We start from the raw sequence: 9,204 nt of genomic DNA, 5'->3' as shown, positions 1-9,204 counted from the left end.
TCCTTTCGCCAGACCCATGTAGACAAGATGAAACCTATTTAGTGGGGATTCTACCTTCCCTCTCACACTCTGAAACTAAACTCCCTCTTGAAAACGTCATTCCTTTCTAGCACCCCCTTACTCCACCCCCATTTTAGGTAGCCAAAGTCTAAGATGCCCATCCCTATCAACCCTGTGCAGAGAGAGGATATGTTTAATCATTGATGTGAACAGACTTCTTTTTGTTCTCTAAACTCAAAGAACAATTAAAAAAGAACACTATTTAAATTCCTTAAAGATGCCCAAACTGCCATTTTGACATGACATAAGTAGAAGAGACATAGATTCTTCAGAAAAGGGTTAGAGAAACTGCATTGCAAAGTGTTTAGACCTAGGTAACTGATAGGAAAAACAATAGCGTCACATTTTGATATTTTTGTTTAATAAAAGTCTCTATGATTTTTTGCTTACCTTCATATATATTGTTAAGTGTCATCAGGTCAGTTCCGATTCATAGCAACCCTATAATAGGGTTTCCGAGGAGCAGCTGGTGAGTTTGAACTGCCAACCTTGAGGTCCAGTGCTTATCCTACAGCACCACACTAGGACTCTATAATCTCATATATATGAATATAAAAGCTAAAACAAAGCATGCAAAACATGTAATAACTTTATTAAAAAGATTATATAATGAGCATGCAGAATGAAGAACAAACATTAAAACAAGTTACAGCATGCTTTACTGAGAGTAAATGTAGGAAGTGTTCCCTTAGGATGATGAAACTAATGATTAGACAGTGTGTTAGGTTGGGTTCTCTAGAGGAGCAAAAACAGTGAACATGTACACATACACATGTACATAGATTTATTTTAAGGAAATGGCTCACCCAATTCAAAACTCAAAAGCTTTGAGACACAACTGTGTTAATCTCATCAGATGAGGATAGGAGGGATAATGGTTTTACTGAGGAGTGTGGCTAAGCAAAGATGAAGTTCTGCTGGCAAGGATAATTCAACAGAATTTAGGGACTCAATATCCCCAGTTGCTAATTATCTGCCCATATGTACCCATGCCAAATTTCAGGATCTCCTTTATTCCCAGTCAATGATCTCACTTTAACTTCAGACAGCACACAAAGTTGAGCATTCAATTGGTTGTATAATTAAACACTCTTACAATAAGACTCTAGATTTGACTTTTGGCAAATTTGTTACCATGAGAAATGAGGCTTTCTTTCAGGGTATAAGTGACAACTTTCTATGTGGCACTTGGAGTCCTGATGTGGTGCTGTGGGTTAATGTGCCAGACTACAAAGCCGTTTGAACTGCAAGGTTGGCAGTTCAAGCTCACCAGCTGCTCCTCAAAAACCCTATACAGGGTCGCTATGGGTTGGGAACTGACTCAATGGCACTTAACAACAACATGTGGCACTTAAACTATGAAGCATTGAGTTCATCCTTTCTTTCACCACTTTGTCTACCCAGTTTCATGCTTCTTGTTCTGACAATATTGTAGAAAAGTATCAAAGATGTAATCACCCAGAGCCTTGTCTCTCACAAATATTTTATAGTGTTGATGATATTTTGCATGTTCCTATTGTCACCACACCATGGAGGTGATCTTTTTACTACTGAAAGCAGAATCGTCAGCACCTTTAAGACTAGTTAGACTTAAGAACTAACTCTGGACACTCATCCTTACAATTTTGTTACTCTAGAACCATTCTTGGTACCAAATGTCTTATGCGTCTCTCTAACAGCAAAATCAGTGAAGCCAGGGGGCTTTCAAAAGTTCATGGAAAAAATTCCATTATCTTTTACTTGCATTGTTCCACACATTTTCTGAAACCCCTTCATAGATAAATATGCATATATAAAGAGATTTCAAAGAAATGACTCACACAGTTGTAGAGGTTGGTAAGTCCCAAATCTTGCAATCAGATGTCAGGCCTCTCCTGACTCACATAGTTGCAGAGACTGGTGAACCCAAAATCACAGGTCAGGCTGCTGTCTCATAGGGTTCCAGGAGTTGGGGAATACTAAAATCTGCAAGCTACTGACTCATTTCTGACGAACAAGAGGTCAGAAGATGAGGAGTCAGATGCAGGATCCTGAGAGGGTAAGCTTTGCTAGAATACCCATATATAGTCATGTGCAATACAACATCTGTTTGGGCAGTGTTTAACCACAGATGTTGTTGTTATTGTTAGGTGCCATTGAGTCAGTACCAACTCACAGCAACCTTATGCACAGCAGAAAGAAACACTGCCTGGTCCTGGGCCAACGTCACTATCGTTGCCACGCTTGAGCCCATTTATGCTGCCATTTGGCCAATCCATCTCGTTGGGGGTCTTCCTCTTTTTTTCTGACCCTCCACCTTACGAAACATGATATCCTTCTCCAGTGACTGGTCCCTCCTGACAATATGTCCGAAGTATGAGAGATGAAGTCTGGCCATCCTGGCCTCCAAGGAGCATTCTGGCTGCACTTCTTCCAACACAGATCTGTTGATTCTTTTGGCAGCCCATGGCGCTTTCAATATTCTCCTCCAACAGCATAACTCAAAAACATCAATTCTTCTACGGACTTCTTTATTCACTGTGCAGCTTTTGCATGCATATGAGGTTATTGAAAATACCATGGCTTGGGTCAGGTGCACCTTAGTCTTCAAGCTGACATCTTTGCTCTTCAACACTTTAAAAAGGTCTTGTGCAGCAAATTTGCCTAATGCAATACGTCATTTGATTTCTTGACTGCTGCTTCCATGAGGGTTGATAGTTGTCCTTGACAACTTCAATCTTTTCTCCCTTGATAAGAACCACATATACAACTCCACAAAAGCCTATTACAATAAAATTTAAATTACATACAATGGTTTGTAATAACAAATGGGTGCTAGTGTGTGACACACATCAAACCTTATTTTTATTTTCACTGTATTATGTGAAAGATGCTTTAGTATATCTGGAAGTGTTTCTTCTATTTGTTTTATTCAAAGAAATATACACTATATACTAAGAAAAACATTTAACTAACTGATATTAGATATAAACATATCTTACTGCTCCAATTTATGTAAAAATTTGATTTAAATACCAGCAGAAATGGAACTTGTTCATAATATAGGGACTGCCTATATATAAAAATGTTGGGATATTATATGCAGAATCCAATACAACATCCAAATCACATAACATTATTTCACAGAACGTATCATGGATCTTATAACTCTATATTGGAGGCAGTACATACCACCAAGGAAACTCCTCTTTCAGCTGATTGGCTGTCTACATAAGATTACAAAATAAAGGATGATTACATAATATCTGCCAAACCATTATGGACTAACCAAGTTGACATATAACCTTAACTATAATACACATTGAATGGAAACATGCCAAACAGATACATGCTTGGCATTTCTTCTATGGCAGTCTATGTATTCATGTGTATTTCCAGAGAGTGGATCTGGGCCTGAGTTTTCAGGAAATTTGCAGAATTTTCAAGAAGACTCATATTCTTCTTCATTATTGGCACATTGATAAAGCAGTAAAATATAGGTACAGTTAGCTTTATTACAAACTTTACAAAGAAAAAGTGTTGACCTGACAGTGTATATGTAATCTCAAATATATTAAAACTTGGGATTTAACATTCTTACTTTGTGCCAATTGAATTTTCTATTATATGTAGTCCCTAGGTTAAAAATAAGATCCATGCATAACTGTGTCTTTAAATCTGTTACTGGAATTTGTAGGTGAATCAGAATAGATGCATATGGTTCTTATTTGACCTTACTTTATTTAGCACAAGATAATGCTCAAAGTTTCTTCAATTATTTAAAAGCTGTACAAGCAGCAAGTGAAGGTGATTGTAATGAAGAATCTGTTGAGCAGGGGTTGGTTCAATTGTTTCAAAGTGAGGGCACATTTACATAACATTAAAGGGCAAGAAGGAGTTGTCCCTAAATTGAACAATAATAACCAAAGGCCTGCCTGTAGTCAAAAAGTAACTTTAAAAAATGAAATTTGAATCAAATGTTGTCAAAATGTCTGTAACAGTTTGAAGAGCACTAGTTGGTCAAAAGTTATTTGAGAAATAATAATATAGATAAAAGAGGTTAAGAATCTTGTCCAATAATTGAGGTATTTGGGCTGAAATTCAGATCAGGAGCTTGCCAATATATCATGGTACTAAACCTCACAGCTTTGTGGTTCCCACTGAATTATACCTAGCATTGTGTGGCTTGTTCTGTAACTTCAAATATTTAAGAGACCTGGAAAAGATATCTTGCTAAGATCAAATAGTATGGTCAAAGTTCACATTTCCCAGAATTCATAATGGCATTGAAACCTACTTTTTTCCCTATGAAGCCTGTGTTTTTGTATATAATGTAATATATCATAAAGAGAATACATTGCCATTAATATCCATTCCCCTCAGGCTAAAACAAAACAAATCCTCCTCTTAATGCTGATTTGCTTTAAATTCTTAAAATTAAATAAATCAGGGTGAAAAGCCCTCGGTGAAAATTTTCGAAGTCTGCTCTGAATTTTTAAGATTTTAACCCTCCCCCAAACTACTTAGTGATTTCATTTCTAAGACACAACCCCATGTGGATGTTCTCAAGTTCCTCACAATTGCTATGTTAGAACCCATATTGCTGCCATTGTGTTAATCCATCTTGTTGGGGGTCTTCATCTTTTTCACTGACCCTCCATTATTCCAAGCATGGTTTCCTTCTCCACAGACTGGTTCCTCCTCACAATGTGTCCTGAGTACGAGACCAATCTTCCCATCTCACTTGTAAGGAGTATTCTGGCTGTACTTATTCCAATATATATTTGTTCTTCTGGCACTCTGTTACATTTTATATTCTGCTTCTACATCATAATTCAAATACATCAATTTTTTTATACTCTTCCATAATCATTGTCTAACTTTCAATGCATATGAGACGATTGAAAATACCATGACTTGGGTGAGACACACCTTAGTCCTCAAACTGATGTCTTTGCTCTGTAACACTTTGTTGTTATTGTTGTTATGTGCCGTGGAGTTGGATCCGACTCATAGCAACCCTGTACAGGGTTTCTGAGGCTGTAAATCTTTATGGGAGCAGAAAGCCTCATCTTTTTCCCACAGAATAGCTGGTAGTTTTGAACTGCTGGCCTTGGGGTTCGCAGCCCAATTCGTAACCACTACACTACCAGAGCTCCTTTGTAACACTTTAAAGAGGTCTTTCACAGCAGATTCACCTGATGTAATAAATCGTTTGATTCCTTGACTGCTGCTTCCATAACAATTGATTGAGGATCCAAGCAAAATGAAATCTTTGACAGCTTTAATCTTTTCTCCATTTATCATGATGTGATTTACTGGTACAGTTGTGAGGATTTTTGTTTTATTTATATTGAAATGCAATCCATATTGAAGGCTATGATCTTTGATCTTTTTAGTTTCAGTATTTTAATTTCTCTTCATTTTCAATAATCAAAGTTGTATCATCTGCCTACCACAGGTTATTAATGAGTTGTCTTAGGTTCGACTCTCTAGAGAAGCAAAACCAGTGCAACTTATATATATATATGTAAAAAGAGAAGTTTATATCAAGGAAATGGATCAAAATTATAGAGAGAGGAGAGTTCCAAATACAAGTCAGCTGAGTCAAGACCGGCAGGTGGGGCCAACAGGAGTCCCAAGTCTGGGCCAAGTGAAGCAAAATCGGCAGATCCCAGAAAGCAGGAATCCCAAGTCCAGATACAGAGCAGGAGTGGCAGCAGGGTGAAGGACGACCAAGGTTGGGGCAGTTGTGCTGCAGAACTTGTGGTGTGGAGCACAAGAACCAGGCAACAGGAGCAAACACGCAGGGCCCTCAGGTGGGTGTCTGGTTTTATAGGTGCACTCAGCAGCAGGTCCAGTAGAGCACATAATAGAGTAGGCCATTGCTCAGGTTTAAAGAACCAAGAGGTTGTAAAATGACCCAGATGCAAAATCCAGACCCAGCAGGAGAAAATGAGAGGGAGTCTTTTATGTGTGTCCATTATATTGGGATCACACCCCCAAGGGAATATCCTTTCAATTTATTAGCTTTTCATAGCCAACCATCAAAGAGTTAAACTATCAACTGCCAAACAACTGGGAATCCTGGCTCAATCAAGTTGACACAGAACCTTAACTATCACATGTCTCTTCCTCTAATTCTGATACAACGTTGTTGTTAAGTGCCATTGAGTCAGTTCCAAGCCATAGCGACCCTATAGAGGGTTTCCAAGGAGCAACTGGTGAGCTTAAACCACCAACCTTGCAGTTCAAACCAACTTTGCAGTCTAGCTAGCGCATTAACCCGCAGCACCACACCAGAATACAACGTAGTTCTTCATATAATCCAGTTTCTTGGATTATTATCTCTGCATAAAAAATACATTGTTGTATTGTGAAAGAATACAACCCTGGCTCACAACCTTTCCTAACTTTAAACCATTCAGTATTCCAATGTTCTGTTCAAATGGCTGTCTCTTGGTCTATGTACAGGTTCCTCATGAGCACAATTAAGTGATCTGGAATACCCATTTTTCACAATGTAATCCATAATTTGTAATGATGCACACAGTTGAATACCTTTGTATAGTCAACAAAATACAAATAAACATCTTTCTGGTATTCTCTGCTTTTAGCCAGGAACCATCTGACATCAGTAATGATAACTTGTTCAGGCAGCTCCTTGTCAATGTATTGTACTGCTGCAATTTTTAAATTATCTTCAGAAAATTTTTGTTTATATATGATAATAATAGGATTTCTGTTTATATTTTATTGTATGTATTCTTATTGTGGACTCCTGATGTGGCATTTTAGGATGAGCACTGAACTGCTAGCTGCAAGGTAGGTGGCTCAAACCTACCAGCCACTCCTCAGAAATCCTACATAGAGTCACTATGAGTTAGAACCTATTCAATGGCACTTAACAAACAAAAAATTCTTATTATAATCAACTTCAAATCCTTGTGGAATGATTCAGGAAATTAATAAATATCTACTGTACATCTTGAATATTTAGGTTTTTACCGAAGACTTCCAAATACAGGAGCCAGTACTTCTTAGAAATGGGGCGGTTCATGAAGACAGCTAGACATTGCAGTCATAATGTTCCCATGAGGCAGTAAATCAGCATATAATTTCATGGGATGAAGGAGGTGACTGTATCAGTAGGTACTATAGAGATTAGATAGAAGTTTATATACATATTCAAAGTCTATTTACTTCAGCTTTCAACCTCACACAACAAAGTATTAGATTTGTCCTTCAAAACCATATGTTTAAGATCATTCTTCATTACTTTCTTTCTTTGTTTTTTTATATGTACATGTTGTTTTGTTACCTGATTTCACCTGCATAAGATTTTAATTGGAAATACGTAATGAAAATTAAGAATTACTTTCCAGGCCTCAGATCCTATCAAGCACCTAACCACCCCTTCACAATAGCCTTCAGCAGACAAGTATTGATGCTGTATTATAAGTCAGGCTCTGTGTAGTATGACTGTGAGGCATGGTCTCTGTCCACAAGGAATTCACACCCTTAATGCCTATAATATTAATATGAAAATGCAAAGAGAAATGTTTCATAAAGTACTTAGGAGGCATAGACTAAAGGAATCTGTGTGAAGTATCATGAAGACCTCTTGGAATAAAAGACACCTGAGCTAACTCTGAAGGCTGCTTTGGAGTTAGCCAGATTGGATGTGGAGAAAGGTATGAAGAAAGGCATGGGTAGTAAATAGTATACATTGTGGAGCTGGTACACACCAGAACAGTTGAACAGATTTCTAAAATATTGAAATTGCTAATAGCCTTGAGCCATTGAGTCCCTATTGGCCATCTGTTTTACAAGCCTTGAGAATTCCCCAGTGGGAATTTCACCTCCCAATAGATATTATACAGGAGACAACATATTTGGATTTAAGTTTTAGTTAGATAACAAGGTACTCTGGAGAGGACTAATTATAAAAATAAATAAAAGTAAAGACAGAGGAATTGAAAGATTTCTCAGTATTTCAGATCAGAAAGCTAAAGACCTAATCAGGGATGGTAGACATAGAAAAGTAGGGACAAATTAAAGAAAATCTCAGAAAATAAAATCAGTAAAACATCTTAAATGATCAGCTACAGAGAACTAGAAAGAAACAGTAGTACAAAATACTTTCTAAGTTTTTGATATTAAGTGATTGGAAGACCACAAACTGAGCTAAATCATATCAAGTTTATTTTAAGGCTGATTGAGTTTTAAGTGCCCGTTCAACGTTCAGGAGGTAGTTTCGAGAAGTCATGAGTCGATAAAGTAACAGAACTTGATGTAATCACCCAAAAAGAGGCTGGGAGAGTGAGACTAAGACCAGCTGATTTGGTGGAGGAGTCCTGGTGTGATGCTGTTGGATAAACACTGGACTACTAACCACAAGAAGAGTGGTTCAAACCCACCAGCCACTCCTCAGAAACCCTCTATAGGGCCACTGTGAGTTGGAACCAACTAGACGGCACTTAACAAGAAGAACAAATTTTGTGAGCCCACCAACATTTTGGTATTGTCAAGTGTGATTGAGTTGCTTCTGACTCATAACAACCCTCTAGAGGTTTTCCAAGGAACAGGTGGTACATTTGAACTGCCAACCTTGTAGTTTGCAGTCCAGTGCCACACCGAGACTAGAGTGCCACACCGGGACTCCACCAATATTTGTATGGTGGATAAAAAGGATGAGACCTTGATGCAATTGAACAATGGTAGAGAATAAAACACATAGGGAACACAGTCACAGATATTTCTCAGACATAAGTAAATACCACAAAGGATTGACTTACAAGATTATAAAGTTCAGGATCATAGTCTCATAGGACAACTCTGGCAACCGGCACAACATAGTATATAAAGTTCATTTTTTAAATCCTAGTTTGGTAAGTAATGTCTGGGGTCTTAAAGATTTGGAGTAGCCATCCAAGATACAACTATTGGTTTCTACTCATCTGGGGCAAAAGATGAAGAAGAAAACCAAAGATTCAAAGTAGAAATTAGCCACAAAAACATACTGCCTACATGAACTGAACTATGGCCTCAGCAGAATAGACAGTGCCCAGATACCATTACCACCCATGCAACCGAGGACACAATAGACAGTCTAGATAAAATATAAGAAAACTGTAGAACAAAACTCAAAAGAAATTTTAAAGG

This window comes from Chrysochloris asiatica, unplaced genomic scaffold, assembly GCF_000296735.1.
Source record: "Chrysochloris asiatica unplaced genomic scaffold, ChrAsi1.0 scaffold00086, whole genome shotgun sequence".
Lineage (NCBI taxonomy): Eukaryota > Metazoa > Chordata > Mammalia > Afrosoricida > Chrysochloridae > Chrysochloris > Chrysochloris asiatica.
Note: the sequence above shows the minus strand (reverse complement) of the source record.